The sequence below is a fragment of the Pleurodeles waltl genome, chromosome 5 (genome assembly GCF_031143425.1).
Source record: "Pleurodeles waltl isolate 20211129_DDA chromosome 5, aPleWal1.hap1.20221129, whole genome shotgun sequence".
Taxonomy (NCBI): Eukaryota; Metazoa; Chordata; class Amphibia; order Caudata; family Salamandridae; genus Pleurodeles; species Pleurodeles waltl.
This window is the reverse complement of record NC_090444.1, coordinates 48,226,746-48,245,351: the sequence shown is the minus strand read 5'-3', so window position 1 is coordinate 48,245,351 and position 18,606 is coordinate 48,226,746. Positions and strand designations below refer to the sequence as shown.

Sequence of the window (18,606 nt, the reverse complement as noted above, 5' to 3'; positions counted from 1 at the left end):
CTTGGCAGAGAAATAGGCTTAACTTCAGAGTGCTAGGTGTAAAGTATTTGTACCAACACACACAGTAACTTAATGAAAACACTACAAAATGACACAACACCAGTTTAGAAAAATAGGAAATATTTATCTAAACAAAACAAGACCAAAACGACAAACATCCAACATACACAAGTCAAGTTATGAATTTTTAAAGATTAAACTAAAAAATAGCGCTTAGAAACAAAAATGCTTCGATGAGGTGTTAACACGGCGTCGTGACGGAGTCGTTCCCAACAAGCCCACACAAGCGGCGCCGGACACGGAGTCGCGTAGACCCCCAAGTACAGTACCTTTGGTGAAGAGTGAAAACAAGTCGGGGATCGCGGCGTCTGTGTGAAACGTTGAATCTGCGCACTTCGAGCGGCGTCGGTCACGACGTGGTGCGGCGACTTCAATGGAGTCGCGGACTTCAGCGGGGCTGCCGCGGCGTCGGGCCTGCGAAGAGCGTCGCGTTCCAGTGAAGGTCACGGCGTCGGGTGCAGGCGGCGTCACCGGATTCAGCAGCGGCGTCAGTCCGAAGTCGTCCGAAGTCGTCCGAAGTCGATTTCATTGGATTTCCACCAGCTTTGCTTTCAAGGGCCCAGGGCCTGGATAGGGCACCACTTGTCAGAGTAGGAGTCTCTCCAGAGACTCCAGGTGCTGGCAGAGAGAAGTCTTTGTTGTCTCTGAGACTTCAAACAACAGGAGGCAAGCTCTAAATCAAGCCCTTGGAGAGTTCTTCACAAGATGGAAGTCCAGTCTTTTCCCTCTTACTCTGGCAGAAGCAGAACTGCAGGAAAGCTCCACAAAGCACAGTCACAGGCAGGGCAGCACTTCTCCTCAGCTCTTCTCCAGGCAGAGGTTCCTTCTTGTTTCCAGAAGTGTTCTCAAGTCTGTGGTTTTGAGTGCCCTTCTTATACCCAGTTTCTCCTTTGAAGTAGGCCTTGCCCAGGCCAGACCCCAGACACTCCCTGGGGGTTGGAGACTGCATTGTGTGAGGGCAGGCACAGCGCTTTCAGGTGCCAGTGACCACTCCTCCCCTCCCTCCTAGCACAGATGGCTCATCAGGATATGCGGGCTACACCCCAGCTCCCTTTGTGTCACTGTCTAGTGTGAGGTGCAACCAGCCCAACTGTCAAACTGACCCAGACAGGGAATCCACAAACAGGCAGAGTCACAGAAATGGTATAAGCAAGAAAATGCTCACTTTCTAAAAGTGGCATTTTCAAACGCACAATCTTAAAATCAACTTTACTAAAAGATGCATTTTTAAATTGTGAGCTCAGAGACCCCAAACTCCACATGTCCATCCGCTCCCAAAGGGAATCTATACTTTAATCAGATTTAAAGGTAGCCCCCATGTTAACCTATGAGAGGGACATACCTTGCAACAGCGAAAAACAAATTTAGCAATATTTCACTGTCAGGGCATATAAAACACATTACTATATGTCCTACCTTAACCATGCACTGCACCCTGCCCTTGGGGCTACCTAGGGCCTACCTTAGGGGTGTCTGACATGTAAGAAAAGGGAAGGTTTAGGCCTGGCAAGGGGGTACACTTGCCAAGTCGAATTTACAGGTAAAACTGCGCACACAGACACTACAATGGCAGGTCTGAGTCATGATTACAGAGCTACTTATGTGGGTGTCACAACCAGTGCTCAGGCCCACTAGTAGCATTTGATTTACAGGCTCTGGCACCTTTAGTGCACTTTACTAGGGACTTACTAGTAAATCAGATATGCCAATCATGGATAAACCAATCACATACACATTTTGTAAAGGAGCACTTGCACTTTAGAACTGGTTAGCAGTGGTAAAGTGCCCAGTGTAACAAAAACAGCAAAATCAGAGTACCGCACACATCAACAACCTGGGGAACAGAGGCAAAAAGTTTAAGGGAGACCACGCCAAGGATGAAAAGTCTAACACCCAGCAATGACTATAATTTTATGATGGTATTTGGAGGTTGTAATAGCGCACACTTTTCTAGAAAGTACCGGGCTAAGCTCTTGCTCTCATCTGATAATTTGTTTTCTAGAAAGAGGACACTAAGAAAAGCAAACTTTGTTTTCTTGAAATTTAATGCATAGTCCTGTGTGGGGAATCCCAATACAATGCGATCCACCCATGCTAGATGTGTATTGAGGTCATCATCTGTCAGATAGATGTCACCCACATAGCAACGTGCCTTGGAATGAATATCTTGCAATACTGATGTCATGCGCAGAGAAAAGACCAAGGCTGTTCTTATACCCTTGGTGCACACAGCAACAGTTTTTTGAAGAGCTGAGCGCTAAAAAAAGTGCTTAGATCCCTGTGTTTTTATGTGCTAGATTTTGGCAAAAAAAACATCAGAAATATCCAAGGTTGTTTAGTATTTTTTGCACACCATGTTGGCGGTCCGACTATCATCAGTCTGGTAGATTTGACCACGGTATTACAAGTTTGTTAGTCGTACCAACAGAAGACTGGCAGAAGTCCACCGGCACCGCCAGGCAACATACACTGACATGGTCATGAGGAAGCAGAAACAGGCCGTCGGAGCCTGTGTTTCCACCAGATTCATTATGAGGCTGCACACTGCCAATGGACTGTGGCAGCCCAACCACCACGTATCAGAAGGCAGAAACGGACAGTATAAAGGGAGACTGTAGCCTGTAGGCAGCCTTACACATACGATACCTCCATGGAGCCATTCACAAATGTCATGCCTCTGCTGATGATCATTGGAAGACAATAAAGTCAAGGTCACGTGGACACCAACAACGGTAAGTGCACACACATACCTGCTTCACCAATCTTAAAACAGCATGTAGTGCTGGGGAACACATCATAAGGGGGGACAAGCCATGGGCAGCAGATACGCGTCGCAAACAATACACACTCACAAACATACATCAACACAGACACATACACAGTCACAATACACATGGCCACACAGCTTAGGCACAGGGAGACTGAAGGCTACACAACATTGTAATACAGATCAACAACAACAGCAAATATAACTCACATACTCACATTCCACACTGGCCAGGGACTGTCATCACATACAACATAGATATGTAAAATGTGGCATGGAGCACCAGTACTCAACCCTGCAATAGACACACACATCACAGCGCCAAGGAAGCACAATGGCATGCAAAAAACATAGAGACACAAATAAACCAAGAACAACATGACAACCATACCAATGCAATTGAAATCAGGCCATCTGAGTCACCCAAGGAAGGAGACTGCACTGGGACATATACAAATTTGATCAGGCCCCCAAACAACATGTTCACAGGAAATGGCCTACATGGGTCTCAGAGACAAACAATGCTAAAACCAATAGTCATTCACATCTGCACAATGGGAAAGGGCTAGTTACAAAAGCTCATACATCTCCTACTGCATGGGACAGACCTTTACAGGAACTAGCTGCAAGGCACGCACACCGAAATGGACACATGCACAGGCAAATGCAAATACAGCTAGTACAATTTCACACAATCGAACTCACGATGGCACATATCACATGTATACATAAGCCATATGAGGGGGACAAGTCTAGCACCATACCTGCACACATTGAATAACACAAAAAGAAATACCATACAAAATACTACACAATACATGACACCACCATTGCATTTCCACACACATACCTACACTCGCATATCTGTACACACAACATATACCCATCTCCTAGGGGACAACAGCACTGCACACAAACTCACATTCTGCAAACAACAGCACATGGAAGAGCAAGCAGGCCCAAACAGACACAATGGGAGGCACACAACCAAAGTCACTCAGGAACAAGAACAAGCTAGAAGAGGAATTGCAGGACAAATGTATACCCAACAAAACAAACTGTTTGGGTTTATTAACTATGAAAACTTGGAATGTCCAATGGTGAGTGGCCAGTCCATAAAGCAGTACAATAATGGCACTGTGCTGTACCTAAACTTGACTCCCAACTGCCAGGTAACCTCAACAAGAAGGGGCGTCAAGGGAGCAGGTACGCAACTCAGGGATGATCCGGGGGTGGGGAATCGGATTTGGGAGGAGGGGGTTTGGCTTGGGAGGGGTGGTCTTCTTGGGGGGGATAGACTTCTTCTTGGGAGGTAGTGGGATTCTTTTCCAGGGGAAGAGGTATAGGAACTTGTAGGGGAGGAAGGGAGTCCTTGGAGGTGGAACAGATGGCCTAGGAGCTGGGTGGGGTCCTTCTGGGCCTGGGATGGAGGAAGGGCAAAGGTTAAGGTCAAACAAAAAAAGTTTTTGGGGCACAAGAGGACAGTCATCTGAAGAGGTCAGGGTTTGGAGGTTGATGGAGTGGTTGTCAGATCTGTAGTTGTGAATGTCATGGGTGCGTGCTTATGGGAGGTATGCTTGTGTGTAGTGGGTGTCTGTTGGGTGGGTGAGTGAGGGTGTTTATGTGTCTTTGGCTTGGGGGTTGGAGGTGCTGGGGGGTGCCATGGTGGATAGGTGGGTGTCTATTGGGGTGGTGACTGCAGGTATGGTGAATGTATGTGTGTCTGTAGTTATGGTGTCTGCGGATGTGATGTTTGTGGTGGATATCTGGGGGTCTGCTGGGGTGGTGCCTATGGGTAGGATGGGTGTGATGGTTGTGTCAGTGACTGTTGTGGTGGTGTCTGTAGGTATGCCTGATGTTGTGTATGTAATGCTGGGTTAGGTGGGGGTGTTCTGAGTCTGTGGGTGGATGTTCTTTGTGTTCATGCCGGTGTGTCTTGTGGTGCTAATGTTCAAGTGAACTCTATTTGTTTGTTGAGGTGATGTCTGTGGATCTGTTAGTGTGCTTTGGGTCAGTAGGGAAAAGGGGGATTTGTTCTGGGAAGAGGGAGGTGGAGGGGGGAAGGAAGGTGGGAGGTGACTGGCTGTCGTCAGTGTGGAGGCCATAGACTTAAAAAATATCTGTAGACCAGCCAATGCACCATGAATGCTTTCCAGGAATGCATTAGTCTGTGGAGTTGATTTGCCAATGCCTGGATAGCATTCATGATGACTGTTTGACCCACAGAGATACTTCTGAGGAGCCTAATAGCCTCCTCACTGAGGGCAGCAAGGGTAACAGGGGTTGGGGCTGTAGTGCCTGCGGCAAAGGAAACACCTACCCTCTTGGGTGAGCAGGCATAGCCAACTGGGTGGGGAGCAACAGGGAGGGCGGTGATAGAACAGGGGAGGCCAGACAAGGATGGTACTGTGGGATTCCTCAATGGGTCCACTACTACTAGGGAGTCGCCACTGGAGGAGGAATCTGAGGATGATGACGATGTCTCAGTCTCCCCAGTGGCACACCCCTCACCCTCTGGGCCAATGGGTCCCCCTGTTTCAGTGGTGTCTTGACCCATTGTCCCGTGGCCAGATGCTTCCCCACTTGGCTCGGCCCTGTCTCGTTCACTTGCCTGTGCTAATGCTGCAAAAAGGAAGGGAAATAGGGCCCTACCATGCCATCATAACAACTCTAATTGACATACAATACCAACATGTCAAGTAGGTCTCAGCAAAAACTTACACCTAAGTGACACATGCATGTGTCAAAACATATGCGTCCATGCCATCTGGATTTACTAACGTTGCCCACAGGAAAATCAGGATCTCAGGCAACTACAATTGCATGGCTGAAGTCTTGCAACCACAATATCCATACAACAAGTAGGAGGCCTCGCCATACTCAAAGCTATCCCCATGCAGCAGACCTAAGTCAAGCAGGTAGTATCCATGTTACTCAGATAGGCCTCATATGTGCCATTAAAAGGAACACTTTTGACATCAGGTTCAATATGTCAGGCAGCTATGTCTCCAGAATACACAAAACAATGAAACAGTAACCCCCAGGTAAGTCACCACTAATGTGTGATACCCATTACAATGACATTATCTGAGTGTTTCTGTAGTAACCATCAGTCCTTTGCATGTTGGAGAGACACAGGACTTCCAATGACTTATAGAAGGACCTCAGCTTGTTGTCCAATGAAAAGCAACATCACTATCCACATCTTGGACAAGCCATTCGTGGTCCCTGCAGAGCAAGTAGTTTGAGGATTTCCCCTAGTTTTGTACTAGGGCCTGGGTTCAAAAGGCAAGGCACACCTGTTTGATACACATGGCATGCCCAAATTGCCCATGTTTTTCACATACTGGCCATTGAGTACAGGGACATGAGTACAAACACTTTCCAATCTGCTGGCCAACCCACCACCCTGCTCAGGCCCTCCACTGACTAGGTAGGTCAACTGACATCTAGTGGGACATGCTCTAGCAATCTGACTGAGACCTGAGGAACTATGGGACACATCACACCTTTGTGGCTTCTGAATAGTAGACTCCTTAGGCATGAATACATTACAACACTCACACTCTGTTAGATAGATTCTCTGCATACAGTTTCTACAGGCTACTGCCAGAGTACAAACTCGAACATTTTGTATGGGTAACAATGAGGGGAATGGCATGCTGAGTACAGCATATGTCAGCCCTGTCCATGTGTGCACATGTGCACTTATAAAATGCATACTCATGCCACCTCAGGTGGTCAGGTTCTGTGTCATGTACTTGTGCCACAGAACATGCTTTAGAACATCTGTATCCATCCTACAGAGATGGCATCCAACAAACCAAGGCATGCATTGCCCATTTACTGACCTGTGACCAAGCTACTAAATCACAAATAATGGTTCCCCAGGAATCAACACAATAGCCCTTATTACGACCCTGGCGGTCAGTGGTAAATTGGCGGTAATATCGCTGGAGTAATATAACAGGCTGGTGGTAACTCTGCCAAATTATGACCATGGCGGAAAGATCTCTTAAAGACAGCCAATGTACCACACCGACCGTCAGGTCGAAAACAACAGGCACCACGGCGGTAGCCGCCTACAGCCAGGCGGAAGTCAATGTTCCGCCCACCATATTATGACAGCACAATCCGCTACCTTTTCCGGGGCAGTACCAACAACATCAAAAGCCTGGCGGAAACACTGCACAGAAGTGAAAGGACTCACCATTGGAGACACAGGGAAGAACCACGCCGCCATGGAACCATAACTGCAAGTGTTCCTGATCCATCACAAACACCAACACCGGCAAATACGACAATGGTGGGTACAGCCGCTTAACACACAAGGGAGAGGGGGAGGAAAACGAGAGTGACACACACATGCACCACACACATCCCAGACACACAAACCATACATACAACCAGCTGCCCAAGAAAACAAGTTAATCATCTTAAATCAGCTGAATAATGCAAGGGCAGCAGGAATTCACTAAAGTGATTGTAATAAGATCGACCCAGTATAAATAATAATTTTGCCAATGCAACAGATATGTACAAATGTACAAAAAAGGGACACTCAGTTTGGGTGGGCCACATGGCCACAGGGCAAAGTCCAAGGCCCCACTTGTTACCTGCATCAATACGTAGAGAACACTGCAGTGGCATCAGTTGGCAAATAGGCAGGCACCTCGGGGATGAGGCGTACCTCAGCTGTATGCGTAAACAAGACCACTGGTTCTGGAGGGGGCAACGTGCCCTGTGCTTAGCCCTGGGGAGTTCAAGGCCACAGTCTCTCAAGTGGGTGACTTGCCCACTGTTTCTGGAGGTGGCAACATGCCCTGTGCTTGGTCCGAGGGAGTGCAAGGCCACAGTCTCTTGGGTGGGTGTCATCCCCACTGGTTCTAGAGGGGGCAACATGCCCTGTGCTTGGTCCTGGGGAGTGTAAGGCCACATTCTCTCGGGTGGGTGTCTTCCCCACTGGTTCTGGAGGGGACAGGCCGCACAGCAGCCCATGGAGGCTGGATCACATTGCGTCCTCCGGCGGTGACGGCTTCACTGTGGTGGTGGTGGTGGTGATGGTAGTGGGATGCTCCTACTCAGCCCCTGCTCCCTGCGATGCCTGCACTGTGGTGGTGGTGGAGGTAGTGGGAGGCTTCTGCTAAGCCCCTGCACTCTGCGATGCTTGCACTGTGGTGGCGGTAGAGCTAGTGGGAGGCTCCTGCACAGCCCCTGCACCCTGCGATGCCTGCACTGTGGTGGCAGTGGAGGTTGTGGGAGGCTCCTGCTCAGCCCATGCACCCTGTGATAGATGCACTGTGGTGGTGGTAGAGGTAATGGGGGGCTCCTGCTCAGCCCCTGCACTCACTGATGGCTGCACAACCACGGTTGGTGGCGGGGGCTCTGTGACAGCTGCTGGCGCAAGCTCCTTCGTATTCTTGCTTGCTGGTGTAGGTTCCTTCCTCTTCTTGCTTGCTGGTGCAGGCTCCCTTGCCTTCTTGCTTGCTGGTGCAGGCTCCCTCCCCTTTCTACTGGCTGTTACAGGCGCCTTCCCCTTTCTGCTGGCTGGTGCAGGGTCCTTCCCCTTTCTGCTGGCTGATGCAGGCTCCTTCCCCTTCAGGATCTGTGGCTTGGAATCCTTCCCACCACAAGTAGGTGTGGATGAAGTGGGCCAATGGACTATGTGGCTGAGGTGCTTGGCTGGGTTCTTGATACCCTGGCCATACGTGCAGGACGGGGGGAGGGGCAGGGAACAGGTCAATGGTGGAAACAAAAGCTTTTTAGTGACATTGGGGCGGGAAGAGGGAAAAGTAATGGCACTGGAGGATGAGGGAGTGGTTGTTGGAGGTGTTTATCTGCTGGATTTGGGTGTAGGTGCATTGGCTGTATCCTTTTGTGAGGAGGATGGCTGTTGGGTGTCTGAGTGCTTGCGTACCTTAGGAGGGGGGACAGACACAGTGGGAGAGGACACATGGGACGTGTGCATGGCTGTTGTGGAGGTGTCTGCCAGTGAGGTGTGTGTTTTGCCTGGTGTGGTGATGATGCAGGTAGTGGATGATTATGTAGGGCATGCATGTGTGAGTGTGGACGTAACTGGGTGGAGGTGGAGGAGGAGGAAGAGGGGGAGACAGTGTAAATAGTAGATGTTGTTGTGTCTGCAACTGGATGGTGTTTGTGTGAGTGCCTGTGGGATGAAGTGGGGTGCTTGTGTTTCCCTGTGACACTCTTGGGTGTTGTCTTGTGAGCATGTTCATCAGGCTGTGTGCTTGGGATGATTTGGGGTTGAGGAGAATGGGACTGGGAAGTGGAAGTTGGAGGGGGGACGGTAGAACAGGGACAATTGCTGCGATCAAAGAGGAGGCCAGAGCCTGAATCTATCTCTGTTGGGCAGCCAGGTCCAGTTATCCCTTAGTAGTAGATTAGTAGTGTTCTAGCAGCTTAGGCTGATAAAGGTAGCAATAGCAGAGCAGCTTAGGCTGAACTAGGAGACATGCAAAGCTCCTACTATACCACTCATATCATATAGGTACTAGATCTTCAGAAAGACAATACTCAGAGTTACTAAAAATAAAGGTACTTTATTTTAGTGACAATGTGCCCAAAATATCTCAGAGGAAATACTCCCTTAGGAGTTAAGTAGAATACACAAGATATACAAACAAACCAAAATCAGGTAAGTAAAACAGTTAGAAAGTAGTGCAAGGATACAAAAGGCCTAGGGGCAACACAAACCATACTAAGAAAGTGGAATGCGAACCATGAATGGACCCTAGGCTAGTGTAGTGTGTAGAGGGTCATTGGGAGTGTAAGAAAACACTAAGGGTGTCCAAGATACCCCACCCCAATACCCTGGAAAGTAGGAGTAAAGTACTACTATTTCCCCAGAAACACACTAAACTTGTGATAGAGGATTTTGCAAAGACCACAACAGACTGCAAAGCACTGAAGATGGATTCCTGGACCTGAGGACCTGCAAAGGAAGGGGACCAAGTCCAAGAGTCGTGAAAGTGTCCAGGGAGGGGCAGGAGCCCACTAAACTCCAGATGATGGTGCAAAATGGCTACCACTGGATAGAAGAAGCTGAAGATTCTGCAACAACAAAAGGTGCTAGAAACTTCTCCTTTGTGCAGAAGATGTCCCACGGAGCGTTGGAGGATGCAGAGTTGTTTCTTTGGCAAAAGACTGCAAACAAGCCTTGCTAGCTGCAAGAGTCACAGTTGAAGAAAAAGGGTGCTGCCCGGGCCCAGGAAGGACCAGGATGTCGCCACTTAGGAGAGGAGACAGAGGGGGCCCTCAGCAACATAGAGAGCCCATGCACAAGAAGTTAGCACCCACAGAAGCACTTGAACATTGGTTCAAGAAGTCTGAACACAGCAGTCATCTCAACACTGCAAAAAGAGGGTCCCATAAAGCCGGAGATCAATTCAGGGAGCTGAGTATTGCAGGACAGAGTGCTGGGGACCTGGGCTTGGCTGTGCACAAAAGACTTTGTGGAAATGTGCAGAGAAGCCCTAGAAGCGTCAGTTCATGCAGTGCACAGGATTACTGTCTGGAGAGGAGAGGCAAGGACTTACCTCCTCCAAATTTGGACAGTTGGAGCACTGGACAGTCTGGGTCACTTGGGTTTGCCACCTGTGTTGCAGGGGCCATGCTTGTAAGGATGAGAGGGGTACCAGAGACATTGAAGTTTGGTGCCTGCTGGAGCAGGGGGAAGATTCCGTCAACCCACAGGAGATTTCTTTGTGGCTTCCAGTGCAGGATGAAGGAAGGCATCCCCCAAAGCATGCACCACCATGAAAACAGTCAAGAAAGCCAGCAGGATTAGGCGCTACAATGTCGCTAGTAGTCTTCTTGCTACTTTGTTGCAGTTTTGCAGGTGTCCTGGAGCAGTCAGTGGTCGATCCTTGGCAGAAGCCAGGGATCCTGTGTGTGTGTGTGTTTTGTGTGGGAGGGGGGCGGCACCTTTGGCAAGCGTCGCACCCCAAAGGGGACACATTAGTGATGGCCATTTCTGCACACCTTGGAGGCAGATCAGCCTTTTTCTTAGGCCCATCTGCCTCCGAGTGGGGCAGAAGCCACTTAGGCACCAGGGACAATTTCTAAGTTCTTGGTGGCGGGGTGTTTGTCATCTGGCGAAGTATTTGTATTTGTGATTATAACAGTTTATTTCTTATTTTTGTCCTAATTCAAAGCTTTTGCTTCCTTTGCTGTGGATGCTTGCGGTTTTGGCAGTAGTTGTCCTGCGGCTTGCATAGTTGCATGGTTTAGGTAAGTGAAACCAATTTACTCCAAAGGAGTATTGTTGACATGCATGAATGACAAGTTTGTAGGTGGTGTAATAAATGCAGTATTGTGTGTGAATTGTCCTTAGATTTGAGCACAATGATATTTGTGTTGTCATATGTCTAATTTGCTTTTTTCTTTTTTCTTTTTAGTGGGATATCATTGGTGATTGCTGTGTCTGTGCAGAGTAGTTGCTGGTGAGTAGCTTGTTCTGTCAAGTGAGCAGTATAGTTTTTTAGTACATAACTCTTTGTGATAAAGCTACACTTTTTATATTACTTATTTTAGTGCTAGTTGTTGTTGGCAATCCATTTGTTGTTAGTGAGGATCATGGCTAACCAAAGAGTGACCTCTCAACAGGTTGTTGGCATTCTCTTTGAGTCGTCTTCAGACCATGATTACGAGAATGACTCTGCATCTGAGGCAGAGGTGGAAGTGAGAGATTCTGGCAGTGAGTTTTCTGTCCGAGAGTATTCTTCTGATAAGGAAGCTACTCTCAGTGCAGATGAAGATGAAGGGCTGAAGGGTTTCCCATTAGAAGACCTGACACCTGGATTGCCCCAAACATGGAGCAGCTACAGTTACCTGCATTTACTGGTCTCCCAGGGTGTAGAGTCAATACGGAAAACATTTTGCCTGTCCATTTCTTTCACTTGTTTATGGACAATGTATTTTTGGAAGAGATCGTGGAGCAGACTAATTTGTATGCAGAGCAATATTTGAGGGACAACACTGCCAGACTTAGACCTCAGTCTAGAGCTACTCAGTGGGTTCCCACATATCTGAAAGAGATGAAAAGTTTTTTAGGGTTGACTTTTTTGATGGGTTTGATCAGGAAGCCGTCACTGGCTTCTTATTGGTCTACAAGTCCCTTGATGGCAACAGCTATATTTCCTGCAACTATGACACGTAATCGCTGTTTGCTTATTCTTCGTATGCTGCATTTTTAGACAATGCTTTAGCCTTGCCACAAGATCACCCTGATTGTGACCGTCTTTTTAAGATTAGGCCTGTCCTTGATCATTTTGTAGATCGGTTGTCAGAGGTCTATGTTCTAAGCAAAGAGATAAGTGTGGCTGAGTCTTTGGTCCTTTTCAAGGGGCGTTTAGTTTTTAAGCAGTACATTCCTAGTAAGAGGGCACGGTTTGGGATTAAATTGTATATGCTGTCAGAAAGCAGTACAGGATATGTGTATAATTTCCGGGTCTACACTGATAGGGATTCCAGTATTGACCCTCCTGGTTGTCCGGCCACTTTTGGAGTTAGCAAAAAAGTTGTGTGGGAACTTGGTAGATGACTGTTTAACAAAGGTCACCATTTGTACGTAGATAATTTTTACACTGGAGTGCAGTTGTTCAAGGAGTTGTTTAGAGTGGACACTGTTGCTTGTGGCACAATCCGTTCTAACCGGAAAGGCTATCCAAGGGAGCATGTCTGTAAAAAACTTGAGAGGGGATAGTGCAGTGCCCTGCAGAATAATGAGCTGCTAGCTCTGAAATTTTCAGACAGGAGGGATGTGTACATGCTATCTACCATCCATGATGAGTCACCCCATCTTGGATTCCCATAGGTCTCTAGTTTTCAAAAATGCACAGGTTCGGTAGGTTTTCCTAGATGCCAGCTGAGCTAGAGGCCAAAATCTACAGTTAGGCACTTTGCAAAAAACACCTCTGTTTTCTGTCAAAAAATGGGATGTGTCCACGTTGTGTTTTGGGGCATTTCCTGTCGCAGGCGCTAGGCCTACCCACACAAGTGAGGTATCATTTTTATCAGGAGACTTGGGGGAACGCTGGGTGGGAGGAAATTTGTGGCTCCTCTCAGACCTTTCTGTCACCGTTTTATATTTTTGGTTAACAGGATTATTAAAATATGTTATGCATTTAAAGTGAGGAATTTTCTCTACTGCTGTATAGAGTGGAGTGGTAATTGTAAATATTATCTCTCTGAAGTCCAGCACTTTCACTTCTGTTACACAGACTGGAGTTGGAATAGTAAATTTTACCTCTCCAAAGTCCCCTGCTTTCTCACCTGTAGAGCACACTTGAAAGGGAACCGTAAACTTAACCCCTCTGAAGTACAACTCTTTACCTATTGTTACACAGAATGACATTGGAATAGAAAATGTCACCTCTCCACTCCACACTGGAGATGAAATAGTAAATTTTACTTCTCCGAACTCCAAAGTTTTCCCTATAGAATAGTAAACTGGATTGGGAATAGTAAATTAACCCCCCCCCCCCCTCAAAGTCCCAAGCTTTCTTTACTGTACAGTAGACTGGAGTGAGAATAGTAATTGTTACCCCTCCAAAGTCCAAGGCTTTCCCTACCCTTGCACATACAGGAGTTGGAATAGTACATTTTCATTCTCAGAACTCCAATGCTTTCCATATTATAATAGTAGTAGGAATAGTAAATTTAACTCCTATGAAGTCCAAAGCTTTCCCTACTGTTGCAAAGACTAGAGTTGGAATAGTATATTCCACCTCTCCAAAGTCAAACACTTTCCCTACTGTTGTACAGACTGGAGTGGGAATAGTACATTTTACCTCACTGAAGTCCAATGCTTTCTCATTGTTAAACGGACTGGGGTAGGAATATTAAATTTTACCTCTCCGACGTTCAAGCTCTTCCTATTGTAGAGTAGACTGGATTGGGAATAGTACGTTTTACCTCTCTGAAATCCAATGCTATTTCCTACTGTTGGAGTAGGAATATTATATAGTTAATATGTTTTATATATAGATAGATAGATAGATAGATAGATAGATAGATAGATAGATAGATAGATAGATAGATAGATAGATAGATAGATAGATAGATAGATAGACGTGTGTGTGTGTGCAGTTTCGCATGGGGATTTTGAACATGACTAGAGCCCGAATCACTGGATGGAATTGCACCAAATTTGACAGGAAGAGCTCTTTTTGTGTAAATCTGTTCAGTAGTTTTGGAGCTATTAATGGAAAAAGAAAAATACTTATCTAGGGAAGCAAATCCTTTGTGGATCTATCAGTGGTGGATCCATAGATTCTTGCCCTAAATCAAGACCCTGATTGGCTGGTCGCAACCTGAGAGAAAAGTCGGGCCAACATTTTGTTTATCTGCCTGGTGCGGGGGTAGAAAAATAAAAGTGAAAAATGAGATAAAGGGTCAGGATAGAAGTATCCTGACCCCTTAAGCCATATGAAGGGGTCCCTGAGGGACTCCTCATGGGCAAAAAATTGAAAACGTCAAGACATGTCGGCTATTGTTGTACAGACATAGACATTGGAGATAATACAACATTTCCAGATCTAAAAAAATATAATATATCGAAATTACTGCCTACAGACCTTATTTATTGGAATATATACTTGTTCGCTTCTTACTTTGAGTGCAATGGTATCCCTACATCCCTACTCAAAAGTGAATGTAGTACCATTTTACTAGGGACTGAGCCAATTTGGTCAAGTCGATTGTACCATGTTTTAAGGAGAGAGCACATATACTTTAGTGAACTCAAAAAGGTGAGCTCGCAGAGAGGGGCAGGTCCAACAATGAATTTGGACACTATTTGTGGAATGTCTAGGAAGTAATCCAGTGTTGTTTCTGTGATATGAAGCATATTAAGCAGAGTAATAAACTAAATCTTAAATGTTTGGGTGTTGCACCTCTCAAATATCTTCTCACCCTAGAACCCTCCCCATTTCTAGAGATGTCCCAGTTTGCCCTATTTTCTGTGCTGTCCTGTTCATGCTATTTGTTAGAAATGGGGTCTCTAGTTGGCAGTCAATTAACACCCTGTCCAAGTAAGGACCCTCACTTTAGTCAGGGTAAGGGAGGTATACAGCTCAGATAACCCCTGTTCATCCCCTTGGTAGCTTGACACAAGCAGTCGTGCTTATCTCAGAGGCAATGTGTATAGTATTTGTACAACCACAGACAGTAAAACAGTGAAAGCACCACAAAAGGACTCCACACTAGTTTGGAAAAATAGCCAATTGTTCACTAAATCAAACAAGACCAAAACAACAAAAACCCAACACACACAAGCAAAGATATGAATTTTGAAAGTAAAAAGAGTCCTAATCAATAGAAATTAGTGGATACTTTGTTTTAGCACAGAGTACCTTATATGCATCAAAAATAAAGCCGCACAGGCAAGCGTTCGTTGGAAAAACAAGCGATGCGTTGATTCCTTCATCGCAAGTGGGGCTGTACATTGATCCTTTCTCCGACGGATAAGCGATGCATTGATTCTTTCCTCGCCGGGATAGGATGCATCGAATTCCGGACAAGCAGCCTCAGGTCTGTGCAGTGATCTTAAAGATCTTGACACCCAGGGTCGTTGTGAGGAAAATGTTGACACTGTGCGAAGGATCCATGTTGAGAACAGGTGCTGCAATGATTCTCCAGCCACGCAGCAGGTGCTGCGTTGAATTTTCAGCCATGGGACAGGCGCTGCGTTGATTTTTCTGATGCACCACAGCAGTGTATAGTTTACCCCCACAGGATTTGACGCCACTAAGTAAGTCATGATTCGCAGCAGAAAAGCCCAGACACTGGCAGACAAAGGCCCTCATTCGGACCTTGTCGGGCGGCGGAGGCCGCCCGCCAAAGTCCCGCCGTCAAAATACCGTACCGCGGTCGCAAGACCGCGGCGGGTATTTTGACTTTTCCCCTGGGCTGGCGGGCGGCCGCCGAAAGGCCGCCCGCCAGCCCAGGGGAAAACGACCTTCCCACCATGAAGCCGGCTCGTAATCGAGCCGGCGGAGTGGGAAGGTGCCACGGGTGCTACTGCACCCGTCGCGTATTTCACTGTCTGCTATGCAGACAGTGAAATACTAGCGGGCCCTCTTACGGGGGCCCCTGCAGTGCCCATGCCATTGGCATGGGCACTGCAGGGGCCCCCAGGGGCCCCGCGACACCCCCTACCGCCATCCTGTTCCTGGCGGGCGAACCGCCAGGAACAGGATGGCGGTAGGGGGTGTCAGAATCCCCCATGGCGGTGCAGCGAGCTGCGCCGCCATGGGGGATTCAAATGGACAACGGAAAACCGGCGGGACACCGCCGGTTTTCCATTTCTGACCGCGGCCAAAGCGCAGCGGGCAGAATGCCCAAGGGAGCACCGCCGGCCTGTCGGCGGTGCTCCCGCCCCCGTTGGCCCTGGCGGTGCAACACCGCCAGGGTCATAATGAGGGCCAAAGTCTTTGCTGTCCCTGAGACTTGAGAACAGGGGGCAAGCTCAGTCCACGCCCTTGGAGAAACTTCACAAGCAGGATTTCAGAAAACAAAGTCCAGTCCCTTCCCTCTTTGGGCAGAAGCAGCAGCAGCAGGCCAGCACAGCAAAGCAACAGGCAGAGTGGCAGGTCCTCCTCAAGCATCAAGCTCTTCTCCTTGGCAGAGTTTCCTCTTGATCCAGAAGTAATTTGAAGATGTAGAGTCTTGGGTCCACTAGTTATACTCTTTTCTGCCTTTGAAGTAGGCAAACTTCAAAGGAAAGTGTTTGTAGTGCACAAGACCCTGCCTCATCCTTGCCCTGCCCCAGACATGTTTTAGGGGGTCAGAGGCTATATTGTGTTAGGGCAGGCACAGCCCTTTCAAGTGCACATGTCAGCTCCTCCGTCCCACTCTAGCCAAACGCACAAGGCTCTGCCAATCATGGATAAACCAGTTACCAATGTCATTGAGAGAGAAAGCACTTGCATTTTAGCACTGTTTAGCAGTAGTAAAGTGCCCAGAGTATCAAAACCAGCAGAAACGAATTGCAGCACAGGATACAAAAACAGGAGGTTGGATGCAAAAAAGTACATGGAAACCATGCCAAGAAATGCTCTAACTCTATTTTTTATCACAGACTCAATTATCATTAATTAAGGTCTTCTCCAATCAAGTCTTCTTCCTTAAAGTAGTTAACCATCGGAATGGCTACTGTAACTTTTTTGAGCCTCTCCAGGAATAAATTACCTCAAGAACCATTTAAAATTCAGCCGGATGAGTTCCCGTATACAGCGAATATCACAATTCCATTTGAGACGTAAGAATAAGACTGCCAATTCTTTGGCTGGGGAATTTAGGCCTGGGTATTAAATCTAATTATGTTGAGAGAGCGCAATATAGTCCTTCATGTAGCTTCCCCCTAGGTCCTCTCCTACCGTCTCCAAAATGCCTCTCAAATATATGGTCTTCCTTATGGGTGAGAGGTTAAGGTAGACTTGTGTTTGATTTTTGCCCTTGATCGTACCTTTGTACTGTCAAGCCACTACCCATAGAAAGAAAATGTTAGATGCACGCGAATGTCCTGAATGTCCCTACTACAACATATTTAAGACAATTTCTAACAAGGAAAGTCCTGGAATCTAATCTGCAATAAGACCCATTCTTTCCCTGCATTCCTTTGTGTAGGCCTTTGTTAGAGCATCCAACAGCTCTTATTCTCCTGATGGTGTATTATAGGCAGAGTACCCATGGTATAATTTCAAGTCTCTACTTTTACTTTGGAATTAAAAACACATTTTTTTTGGTCTCTAAACAACCATTCTCCCCTTTAGCGCTATCATTGTGGCAACTGCTATGCATTGCTCTTCTAATCAACAGCGTTGCAGAACTTTCTTTGTAAGGATGAAGAGGGTACAGGATACTCACAGGGTGACCCAGGAACATCCAGGAGCTGTTCTGCCATTGGCTGACTGTAGAGGGCATTCTGCAGCACACTGATATGAAGCATATAAGGGAATTCTTCCTCTTCTGAATTTACACAATCCTCAGTTAGTCTTTAGTGCTGTCATTCCTCACAGATGTGACATGGTGTGAGAGTGTAAAGGCGAGAAGGCCAATTCACAGAGGCATCTAAGAGTACTCTAACATGCTTAAGTTAATGCTACGCAAAACATCTAAAATGGAAAAGTGATGTGAACTCTAGGTCATGTTCATTGATAATTTGAATTCTAGAAATAGAAAGTAGTGTGCCCTCTTTATACTTATACTAAGAAGCAGTTAGACGGTTCAGTCCCCATTCACAAAGGCATGTAAGAGTTCACAAAGGAGTACTACTTTTCATACTCATAAATGCTTTTGTGAAGTGACCCAAGGATGAGATCTGAGACGACTTTAATCATTTGTACCTTAATGCGATACACAGTTGTAATTACATTCTCATCAGCATACCAGGTGCTGATGTCTTCTACAGGGCCTCAGAATTTGTTTATGAATTACTAGACACAACAGTACCCTAACATACTATTGTGATTGATATATGTTTTTGATAAATAGATCCTCTCCGGCTTCGCAGACGGTCGTTGTTAGAGCTTCGCATTGGCAGTCGCCGCAGCCTGTCGATGCTATAGTTTGAAGTGCAGATCTTGCATGGCCAATCATCACTGATGTTCGCTATAATATGAAGAGTGAGGTCCAACCTAGCTTCTCATTGGCAGTCGGCATCAGCGGCAAGATCCTGGTGTGAACTTGCCTGCTGGAGGTCATGAAGAGCTCACAACTTCGGGATTCCTCCTTTTCTTATATGTGGAGCTAAACTG

The 18,606-nt window shown here is 46.8% G+C and overlaps 1 protein-coding gene across 2 annotated transcripts in view; it reads right to left on the bottom strand.

Annotated features, from left to right (window-relative positions):
- LOC138295322 (uncharacterized) overlaps nt 1–18,606 on the bottom strand; it is a 190,151-nt gene that overhangs the window by 114,886 nt on the left and 56,659 nt on the right. The gene's annotated exons all lie outside the window — the stretch shown is intronic.